Source organism: Microcebus murinus, chromosome 12 (genome assembly GCF_040939455.1).
Source record: "Microcebus murinus isolate Inina chromosome 12, M.murinus_Inina_mat1.0, whole genome shotgun sequence".
In the NCBI taxonomy this organism is placed as follows: Eukaryota; Metazoa; Chordata; class Mammalia; order Primates; family Cheirogaleidae; genus Microcebus; species Microcebus murinus.
The window spans coordinates 37174725-37187102 of NC_134115.1; the positions used below are offsets into that span (position 1 = coordinate 37174725).

Consider the following 12378-nt stretch of genomic DNA (forward strand, 5'->3'; position numbering starts at 1 on the left):
TTCAAACACAGAATTCAGGAAAAAAAATGGAATTGTTAACCAACTTCATTATTGCATGGTGGAGGTAAGACTATAAGGATGCTAAAAAAAAATGGCTTGATTGCTATTTTCACCTTGAAATATTGCCGTGGGCTGTGGAGACCAGTCCAAAAGTGGCTGATCTCACGTGTCACGCCCTAGTTTCTTTTGGGCCTTGGGCAAATGGACCAACACTTACTTTCAAGGCTGACCTCATCTTTTCTGGCTGTTGAGTAGACTATGCACTTCGGTTGATGAGGGCGTGTGAGAAATGAACCAGATAAATTGCTTGATTAGAATCTTCATGAACCAGAACTGATGAGAGGGGCACACGTTTACTTGTGAATTAAGAACCAAATACATCTTTCTAGGGCCCAATGCTGACACACACATTTATTTCCTCCCCACTGTGTGCTGTTCACTGGTAGCAAACCCTGGGTTGTTCTGTGTTTCAGAATTTTCTCAGCACCATATGGTGCTTGAGTATTGACCACGGTTCTCTTGAAAGTCTCACAATAGCCTATACACTTCATTCTGTTTAGGAGAACACAGACTTGCCACCTGTGACTTCAGGAAATATGAAAGAGGAAATCAAACCTATAAATCAGCCAATTTTGCAGTCAGTTTAATTACAGTCTCCCATGGCATCAGCTTCTATGACCATAATAAACAAACAAGTAAATATAGATACTCCTCAACTGCTAAATGGGATGAAAAGTAGAGATAGACTCCAGTTTTTCCAAAGTTGAAGTTACATTTAGCCAAAATGGAATAAGCTTACATTCTTGGCTTACAGTGTTATAGGTCTCCATGTGTATGTCTGCATGATGTTTTGAGGGTGACAAAGTGAGAAATAACATAATTTTTCTTCTCAAGTGTTACATAGCTTGGAATTAAAAATTTATACAAAAATTACCAAATTTTTAAAATGTGAGAGCTCCTTCATATGCCATACGGTACAGAAATTAATGTCAACTAATTTGGGCAGATCAATGTGATTTATTTAAATTATTAATAGTAAAAGTGATATTAGCTTCACATTTAAAGATTTGTTTCATTAATTTTAACCAATGTCTAGGTCTTTATGAAACCCATCTTTCTAATATGAAATATATTTTATAAATATGTAGCAAGCTTTTAATATACTTTTATAGACAATTGTAGAAAAATCAACATTCATTTACCACAGTGTCTAGAGCTAAAATCCAATAAAATTTGGAGAAGAGACTACACCTTCCCATAAAATTTTAAGGGGCCAGGAACTATTACAAATTATCTAATTTAAGTTGTTAACTATTGAAGCAGATAGTATTAATGTTCAGCAAATATACACTACTCCTACCCTTATACTCCCTGGAGGAATATATTTCTCTATACTATTGATATTAAAGTGAACATCTTGCTTTGGCCGATAAAATGTAAGTAGACATACCTAGGTATATCAGGAGCGAATTTTGTGCAGCTTAATCTCTCTGCTGGTACCCTTGCTTTCAACCATGAAAAAGGTATGATCCTAGTAGCTGCTGCTCCTTCAGATCAACAGAAAGACCAAAACCTAATATGCCTGAAACATCAATTCCACAATGGATCATAGACTTATGAGTGAGAACCAAAAATTTTTATTGAAATAAGCTGAGACTGTGTGGTTGTTTGTTACTTAGTCTGTTCAGGCTGCTATAACAAAAGACCATAGACTGGGTGGCTTAAACCACAGGAATTTATTTTATCACAGTTCTGGAGGCTGGAAAGTCCAAGGTCAAGTTTCCTGCAAGGTTTGGTTCCTGGTGAAGGCTCTCTTTCTGGCTTTCAGGTGGCTGCCTTCTTGCTGTGTTCTAATGTTGCAGGGAGACAGAGAGTGAGTGAGCTAGCCCCCTGGTGTCTCTACTCATAAGGACACTAACCCTATTGTATCAGGGCTCTGCCCTCGTGAGCTCAATTAATCTAAATTACTTATGTGAAGGCCCTACCCCCAAATCATCATATGAAATTTTTTTGAGGGGGGATATAAACTTTCAGTCAATAATAGTTATATAGCATTATTGTAGCATAACCTCACTGACATGCCTGTATTACTAAAACCTGTCTCAACCCTTGGCATCTGTTTTCTCCTAAATCAGCGACAGATAAACCAGAAAAATAAAAGGAGAGTATATTCTGATGTGGGCAATGAAAACAAGAAAAACCACTGTTTATGTGGTCATTTTTTGTTTTTAGACCATTTTCTGTATTTTATACCAACATAATCATTTTTTACCCATAAAAAGTATTCTTTATTAGATAAAGTTACTAAATTTGTTTTATTTGGATGCATATGATTTTTTTACTGTTGAAAATATAAACTCTCATTTTCTGTCTTGTGTATTTGTGTCTGGTTGCAATATGAGATTTCATAGTTTTTGTTTTTTTTCAAAGTCTGCTCTGTTGGATACCATCTGATGAATACAGAAATGCAATAGGGTGATATTCAAAAATCAAATAACAGGATCAAGAAGCATAGAAGCAACATCAGTTTATTATAGAGTCTGAAATGATTATTGCTTTAGTATGTATTCCTGCTCCAAGCTGCGCTGAAGGGTGTTTTTCTCTTCTGATTTTACGAGTGACTAATGTATTGGCCTTTTCATTTTTATTAAATATACAAATATAGTTACTAGAATGCTATTTTTAAAATTAAAGTTCCATGTTCTCATCACAGATTGTCTTCTTTGTACAGGAATTGGATCTCAATATAATGGATAAGTACATCACGCAGATATGCCCTCTAAATAGGAGCAGCAACCCTAGAATACAAGAGTTTAGGGAAATGCTTATGTTTGTTGAAGGATGGGCAACAGAAGGCAAAAGAAGGGGCGCTGAAAATTAGTTTTTTCAGAAATAAGTCTCTGGCCTACCGATGTGTGCCACATTGGTAACTGTAATCATGGCATTGATTGACTTGTCTGAGAAATCAAGCTGGAGTCATAATCAGAATTACTTACTAGTACAGAACCTCTCAGGATGATGATGTATTTGTAGCCCTAGACACTCCAAGCCAAGACAGTACTCTTTGGGCTGCATTCATCCCGAGAAGAAACCATTTTTTTGTGTCACAAAAAGGTGCTACTTGGTCCAGTGGTGGCTCTGATTCATGGATAATCATGGACTGGCATCCAAAGCCCTCTGTCAGGGTAAGAGATAGTACTGTAGTCCCCGAGATAGCACTTGGGCATAGTTTGAAAACCACTCATTTATCTTAACAAGTATAATTTGAACTGATTGGTTCAGACACCTCTAAAATTTAGATATTTCCTTTTAGCACAGTTCCCTGGACCCACCTTGTATCTTCTCTCCTGCTCCACCTACCTTCAGTAGACACTTCAGAACTAGCTCCCACCTCTGACCTTGTAACTGGGTCATTCTTATTAAAACACTGTAGGCTTTTCTACAAATTGGTAAGGAATATACTTTCAGCCTTAGATTTCTGTTTCAGAGCAGGACAAAATTTATTTGCAGTTCCTGTTTATTTACTTGTAAAATAGACACCCTTTTTACCTGAGGTGCCATGAGACTCAAATATTTCATTTTAAAAGGGCTCTGAGAAGAGCAATCTTTGTGCCAGACATGTATAGATCTTGATGTAGTTTTCACAAACTAGTATGGTAGTTGCTCTTAAGCTTTAGACTTGTTTCCAAACAAAATACCTTCAATCAATTTCATAATGGAGGAAAACTGATTTTCTTATTTTTCAGGCCAAAATTTCCATTTTCTACCTTCTGAGATATTTATATTTACCTTAACATTTTAATGATACAGGCCCCCAAAAGGTCTAAAGTGAGTAGATTTATATGTGCCATAAAAACCACTTTTATATAAGTATGTATTAACTGAAAAGCACCTAGAATTTAGAGATAAATTAAGTTTTGAAAAGTATTTACAACCAACATAATTTATTTGACTAAGTTGTCTCTAGGAATAACCAAGAGATTATCCATTAAATATATGGATGAGGAGATTTGGGTGCATCCATTTCAACAACTGACGAGGCTTGATATATTTTTGCTCATATCAATTCAAGAGTAAATATTCCAAATTAGTGCATCTTCTCCTTGGACCCAAACTCTTTCCATCTTATAGCTCTACCTTGTCAAGAATCTTAGAATTATCTCCATGTAGCTGATGGATCAGAAAAGAAACTACAGGAAAAGCATGCCTAATTTTCAATCACTTTGGCTGGGAAGAGTTACTCATCGTTTTTAGTCCTATTCCATTAATGCATATAAGTAACAAGGCCTCTTTAGGTGCAAAGAAGCTGGGAAATATATAATCCCTGCCTAGGCAGCTGCTTCTCATTAACAATTGTACACTCTCTTCCTCTGCTACAAGGTGGTTAACCAAAGCGTCTCTATACTCAGTTTTTTAGAAAGGAATAGTAGCAAAGATATCCATCTATTAATATTAACTCCTTCCATGAGAGCATAAGGAATAAGTCGTCAGAAATACAACATACTTCAATTTTTGTGAGGCATCAAAAGTAGTCCTTAGGGGGAAATTTATAGTTACAAATGCCTATATCAAAAAAAGAAAAAGATCTCAAATAAATCTAATGTTATACCTCAAGAAACTAGAGAAAGAACAAACTAAGCCCAAAGTCAAGAGAAGGGAAGAAATAATGATCAGAGCAGAAATAAATAAGACACATATACAATCAGAAATGAAAGAGAAGACATTACAACTGACACTGCAAAAATGTAAAGGATCATAAGAAACTACCATGAAAGATTGTATGTCAACCAATTAGATAATCTGGAAGAAATGGATAAATTCCTAAACACATACAACCTACCAAGATTGAACCATGAAGAAACAGAAAATCTGAACAGAATAATAGTAAGGAGATTGAATCAATAATAAAGTCTCCCATCAAAGAAAAGTCCAGAACCAAATGGCTGCATTGCTGAATTGTACCAAACATTTAAGGCAGAACTAATTTCAATTCTTCTCAAACTCTTAAAAAAGGAGGAGGAATACTTCCAATACCACTTTTTTTAGGCAGTTAAATTTAGTCTAATAGCACTTTGAAACAAGCATTCCCCTGATATCAAAGCCAGATAAGGACATTACACATACAAAAAATTACAGGTTAATATCTCTGATGAACATAGATGCAAAAATCTTCAACAAAATATTAGCAAACTGATCATCCCAGGGATGCAGGGATGGTTCAACATACGTAAATCTATAAATGCAATTCACCACATAAACAGAAGCAAAAACAAAGACCACATGATTCTTTCAATAGATGCAGAAAAAGCTTTTGACAAAATTCAACACCCTTTCATGATACGAACACTTAAGAAAATAGGCATAGAAGGGACATACCTAAAAATGATACAAGCCATATATGACAGACCCATAGCCAACATCATACTGAATGGGGAAAGATTGAAATCATTCCCACTTAGAACTGGAACCAGACAAGGCTGCCCACTATCTCCACTTCTGTTCAACATAGTGCTGGAAGTCTTGGCTACAGCAATCAGACAGGAAAATGGAATCAAAGGTATCCAAATAGGGGCAGAAGAGATCAAACTTTCACTGTTTGCTGATGATATGATATTGTATCTAGAAAACCCCATGGATTCAACCAAGAAACTCCTGGAACTGATCAATGAATTTAGTAAAGTCTCAGGATACAAAATTAATACACAGAAATCAGAGGCATTCATATACGCCAACAACAATCTAATTGAGAACCAAATCAAAGACTCAATTCCCTTCACAATAGCAACAAAGAAATTAAAGTACCTAGGAATATATTTAACCAAAGAGGTAAAAGACCTCTACAGGGAGAACTATGAAACACTGAGGAAGGAAATAGCAGAGGATGTAAACAGATGGAAATCCATACCATGCTCGTGGATTGGCAGACTCAATATCATCAAATTGTCTATACTACCCAAACTGATCTACAGATTCAATGCAATACCTATTAAAATCCCATCAGCATTCTTCACAGATATAGAAAAAATAATTTTACTCTTCGTATGGAACCAAAGAAGACCCCGAATATCAAGAGCAATTCTAGGCAACAAAAACAAAATGGGAGGCATTAATATGCCAGATATCAAACTATACTACAAAGCTGTAGTAATTAAAACAATATGGTATTGGCATAAAAACAGGAATATTGACCAGTGGAACAGATGTGAGAATCCTGATATAAAACCATCCTCATATAGCCATCTCATCTTTGACAAAGCAGACAAAAACATACGCTGGGGAAAAGAATCCCTCTTCAATAAATGGTGCTGGGAAAACTGGATAGCCACCTGTAGAAGGCTAAAACAGGACCCACACCTTTCACCTCTCACAAAAACCAACTCACGCTGGATAACAGACTTAAACCTAAGATATGAAACTATTAGAACTCTAGAGGAAAAAGTTGGAAACACTCTCCTAGACATTGGCCTGGGCAAAGAGTTTATGAAGAAGTCCCCAAAGGCAGTCACAGCAGCAACAAAAATAAATAAATGGGACATGATCAAACTACAAAGCTTCTGCACAGCCCAAGAAATAGTCATGAAAGTAAACAGACAACCTACAGAATGGGAGAAAATTTTTGCATCCTATGCATCCGATAAGGGACTGATAACTAGAATATACTTAGAACTCACGAAAATTAGGAAGAAAAAATCAAATAACCCCATTAAAAAGTGGGCAAAGGACTTGAACAGAAACTTTTCTAAAGAAGACAGAAGAATGGCCAACAAACATATGAAGAAATGCTCAACATCTCTAATCATCAGGGAAATGCAAATCAAAACCACAATGAGATATCACTTAACCCCAGTGAGAATGGCCTTTATCAAAAAATCTCCAAACAATAAATGCTGGCGTGGTTGCGGAGAGAGAGGAACACTCCTACACTGCTGGTGGGACTGCAAACTAGTTCAACCTCTGTGGAAAGCAATATGGAGATACCTTAAAGCGATACAAGTGAATCTACCATTTGATCCAGCAATCCCATTGCTGGGCATCTACCCAAATGATCCAGTGACACTCTACAAAAAAGACACCTGCACTCGAATGTTTATAGCAGCACAATTCATAATTGCAAGGCTGTGGAAACAGCCCAAGTGCCCATCAATCCAAGAATGGATTAATAAAATGTGGTATATGTATACCATGGAGTACTATTCAGCTCTAAGAAACAATGGTGATATAGCACATCTTATATTTTCCTGGTTAGAGCTGGAACCCATACTACTAAGTGAAGTATCCCAAGAATGGAAAAACAAGCACCAGATATATTCTCCAGCAAACTGGTATTAACTGAGTAGCACCTAAGTGGACACATAGGTGCTACAGTAATAGGGTATTGGGCAGGTGGGAGGGGGGCGGGTATATACATACATAGTGAGTGAGATGTGCACCATCTGGGGGATGGTCATGATGGAGACTCAGACTTTTGGGGGGAGGGGGGGAAATGGGCATTTATTGAAACCTTAAAATCTGTACCCCCATAATATGCCAAAATAAAAAAAATAATTAAAAAAAATATTAGCAAACTGAATTGAACAATATGTTAAAAGAATCATTCACTATGATATAGTGGGATTTGTCCTTGGCATACAAGGATGGTTCGACATATGCAAATCAATAAATGCGATACACCATATTAACAAAATGAAGAATAAAAACCAAATGATTATTTCAATAGATGCATAAAAAGCATTTGGCAAAATTCAACATCCTTTCATAATAAAAACTCTTAACAGATTAAGTACAGAGGCAATGTAACTCAACAGACTATAGGCCAGGTATGCCAAAAATGTTAAAATATTTTCCTTAAGATCAGGGACAAGACAAAGATGCCTACTTTCACAACTTCTTTGTAACACAGTACTAGAAGTCTTAGAGCAATTAGGCAAGAAAAAAAAGTAAAATTTATCCTATTATAAAAGGAGAGAGAAAGATAGAAAATACAGAATAGGAATAATATATAAATAGAAACTATTTGCTGATAATATGATCTTATATATAGAAATATATAGACTCCACCAAAAAACTACTAGAACTCATAAATTCAGTAAAGTTGCAGGATATAAAACCAACATATAAAAATTAGTAATGTTTCTATATACTTATAATGAACTATTTGAAAATAAAAATAAGAAAACAATCCCATTTACAGTAGCAATGACAGCAAAGTATACATTGACCAATGAAATGGGATAGAAAGTTCAGAAATAAATCCATGCAATCATAGTCAATTGATTTTCAACAAAGTTGCTAAGAATACCCAATGAGGAAAGGACAGTCTTTTCAATCAGTGGTGTTAGAAAAACTGATTATCCAGATGCAGAAGAATAAAATTGTATTGACCATTAAAAAAAACCAAAATTGATTACAGATTTAAATATAAGACCTGACACTGTAAAACTACTATAAGAAAACATAGAGGAAAAGCTCCATGACATTGTTTTGGGCAATGATTTTGCAGATATGACCCTAAAAGCACAGGCAACAAAAAAAAAAATTAAGATTACATCAAACTAAAAAGTTTCTGCAAAGCAAAGGAAGTGATTAACAAAGTGAAGAGGCAACTCACAGAGTGGGAGAAAATATTTACAAACCATACATCTGATAAGGGTTAATATTCAAAATATAAAAGAACTCAATAGCAAGAAAATAATCTGATTGAAATATGGGCAAAGGACTTGAACAGACGTTTTTTAAAAGACATACAAATGGCCAAAGAGGTACATGAAAAGATGCTCAGCATCACTGATCATTAGGGCAATGTAAATTAAAATCGTAAGAGATCACCTTATGCTTGTTAGAATGGCTTTTATAAAAATGATGAAAGATAAGTGTTTAGGATGTAGAGAAAAAGGAACTCCCTTTTTTAAAATGATTCACTTAATTTCATAAAATTAAATACAGTAACTCTATGCATTGAAAACAGCATGAACAAAATTATAGGATAAACTACAAAGAGGAAAAAAATAATTTTCATTATATATGATAAAGAGCTGTGATTTGAAATTTATGAAAATGCTTTTTCAAATGAGTGGTCAAGCTAAAATCAATGGGTCAGATTTCATATCTTGTCCTAACACTTCACGCCCAATGCATCAACAGATGCATCATTTGTTCTATCTGCAAAATATTCCCTAACTATGACCGACTTTATTTCATCTCTGCTTCTGAGCCTTTATGCTAAGCCTTCATTCTCTTACTAGAATTCTTACAACAGCCTCCTGGCCCCACTGTTGGAGAAAAGGAAACTCTTTACCATTGTTGGTGGAAATGTATTAATAATTTAGCATAGTCATTACAGGAAATGGTATGGAGGTTCCTCAAAAACATACAAATAGAACTACCATATGATTTAGCAATCCCACTTCTGGGAATATATCCAAAGTAATTGAAAACAATATGTTGAAGATATAACTGCATGCTTTCATGTTCATTGTAGTAGTATTATTCATAATGGCCAAGATGTGGAATCAACCTAAGTGTCCATTGACAGATGAATGGATAGAGAAAATATTGTATATATACACACAATGAAATACTAGTTGTCCTTAAAAAGAAGGAAATTCTGTCATTTTTAACAAAGTGGATGAAGCTGGAGGACATTATGCTGAGTAAAATAAGCCAGTAACAGTCAACTACCACATGATCTCATTTATATCACTTATGTGTGGAATTTTAAAAAGTTGAACTCATACAAGTGGAAAGTAGAATTATGGTTACCAGAGGCTGGGGGTAGAGAGTAAGGAATAAATGAGGAGCCTATAAAGTTTCAGTTATGAGGAATAACTTTTGAGATGTATGGCACATTAAGGTGACTATAGTTAATCATAATGTATTATAAATTTCAAAATAGCTAAGAGTAAATTGCAAATGTCTCACACTTTAGCCAATTATGATATATATGTATATGTGCAGCTTATGCAGCAGTGTTATTACTTTTATATAATGTATTACATAGTTTACTATAGTTTACCAAAAAATAATAAGCAGAGGTGATAGACATGTTAATTAGCTTGATTTAATCATTTCACATTGTATGCATATATCAAAATATCACATTGTACCCCATAAATGTATACAATTATGATGTGTCAATTAAAATATTAATAAAAAAGAATTAGTGGTTAGAAGATACAATTGGGGAGCTAACTCTTCCTTTTCATATGTAGGACACTTTTCCTTCTACGTATATTTAATTTGTGAAAGTGATCATGAGACAGAAGAGAATGTGTGGTTCTCTTTTCGGCTCCAAGCCAGGCAGCTTAGCAGTAGAGATTTAATTTTTAAATTTAACTTTAATTAAAATGAGAGGCTAGAGATGTAACAAAATTCAAGAAATGGAAATTAAAAAATAAAATCAAATCCTGGGGGAGCACACGTTTAAAGATTCATGCAGCCTCCTGATGAGAATACTAGCATTCCACACATTCTCCTCACGTCTCTTGGTGATAAAGACACAGCTGTACGTTGACATCTGTGGTGAAATTATAGATACATTTAAAATATGTTTTAGATAAATACATATACACTTGTGCATCATACTATACTTTGATCTCTAAATGGTAAACTATGTAATGCATTATATAAAAGTAATGGTAACATTGCTACATAAGCTGCACATATACATATATATCATAATTGGCTAAATTTTTCAGTCTTCCCATACCTTCCTGAAATGGGACTCAGCTCATGCATTTATAGTAGAGCCTAGAAAAGCATTTCATTTTGAAGTTCTTTGTCTTGAATCCTAGAAGAGCAGCAGGCTAACACGATGAGGGATTCAGCATTGTCAAAGAAGGAAATATGAAAGCTCAGCATTTGGAATATCTTCAAATATTTTCTTCCCGATATCTGAGTATCCCATACCCTATTGGCCTTTGATCATTTGTGCCTAGAAAGTTCCTTATGGTGAGATTTGTTTTCCTATGGATGCACCAAAACTTTGCGAAACACTGGCACAGAATGTCACAAAAAGTGGATTGGTGCCAATATGCATTCATGATTGCTAATCTTACCCATGCTCTCAACAGTGTCTGAGAATGCTATTAGCTTTCTGTTACACAACTTAATTCCCATTCCTCACGGATACTATTTCAAACTTTCTCAACTCTCTTTGAATCTTCAGTTCATCCATCTTCTCCCTCAGATCCAGGAGATTGCTAAAAGCCATTGGGGGAAAGCTTTTGGACATCTCACTGTCCAGGCTACAACCAGCATACATCTCTCCTTTGTCCTGTTGGGATGAAGAAGAGTTGACTATCCCTCTACATAATTGATCTTCTGGCTTCATTCTGAAATCCTTCCCCTCTGGACTCCTTAGAAACACAGTAAATTCTTTACCCTCTGCCTGCTTGTATCTTGATTTTCTCCTTTTCCTCTGGATAAGTCTCATTAGAATTTTATCATGCATGGTTTTTCAGCATTAGAAAAATAGAGTATAAAAGTAGAGAATCTTTCTTCAACGTAAACTCTCTTCAAATAATTTTCTTTCTCTCAGCTTCCCTTCACAGTCAAAATTCTTAAAGGTATAATCTATATTTTGTCTCAATTTCTTCAACTTGTTCAGAGTTATTTTTTCCTGCCACATGCATGCCACTGACCTTGCTCTCACACAGGTTATCCAGGCTTATGTGTTGCAAAATATGGACACTTTTCAGCTATCTTGCTTAACTTCTTGGAAGCATTTGATACTGTTAGATAGAATCTTTTCTTCTTGAGCCTTTATTTCCTTGACCCTTGTGCTGTACTTTCTCCTGGTCAGCCTCCTCCTCCTCTGCCTTCTCCTTATTTTCCCTTTGAATGCCTCTTTTGCTCTACTAATTAAAATATTGACCTTCAAGGTTCAGTTCTGGTCTTTTTCTCAACCTCACTCTAATGACTTATTAAACGAATCCAAGAACCAGTTGATAAGTTCATCCACACTCAAAGCTTCCAAAATTATAAACTGATGACTCCCAAATCTATTTCCTCTGCCTAGACCTCTTTCCTAGGCTCCAACCTAGATATCTAGCTGCTTACTAAACATCGCGTGTGGACATTTCATCGACATCTGAAGCCTAAGATGTCCAAAGATGCACTCATGATCTCCTGATCTCTCTTTCACATTTCTATGCTTAATTCTCCTCCTGTGTTCACTACCTCAGAAATGCCACTACTATCTACTCAGTATACCTGTCACACCTAGTCAATCATTAAATCATTTAAATCCTGTTGTCAAATTGCTTTCTGGATACTTCTCTTTATTTCAACAGCTACTACCAAGGTCTAAGCAAATACCATCTCCTTTCTGAATGGTTGCCATTTCTTCCTAATTGGCCTTGCTTTCCTCAATATCTCTCT

General features: G+C 35.3%; 1 protein-coding gene across 40 annotated transcripts in view; it reads right to left on the minus strand.

Annotated features, from left to right (window-relative positions):
* PTPRD (protein tyrosine phosphatase receptor type D) overlaps positions 1-12378 on the minus strand; it is a 2082753-nt gene that overhangs the window by 771833 nt on the left and 1298542 nt on the right. The gene's annotated exons all lie outside the window — the stretch shown is intronic.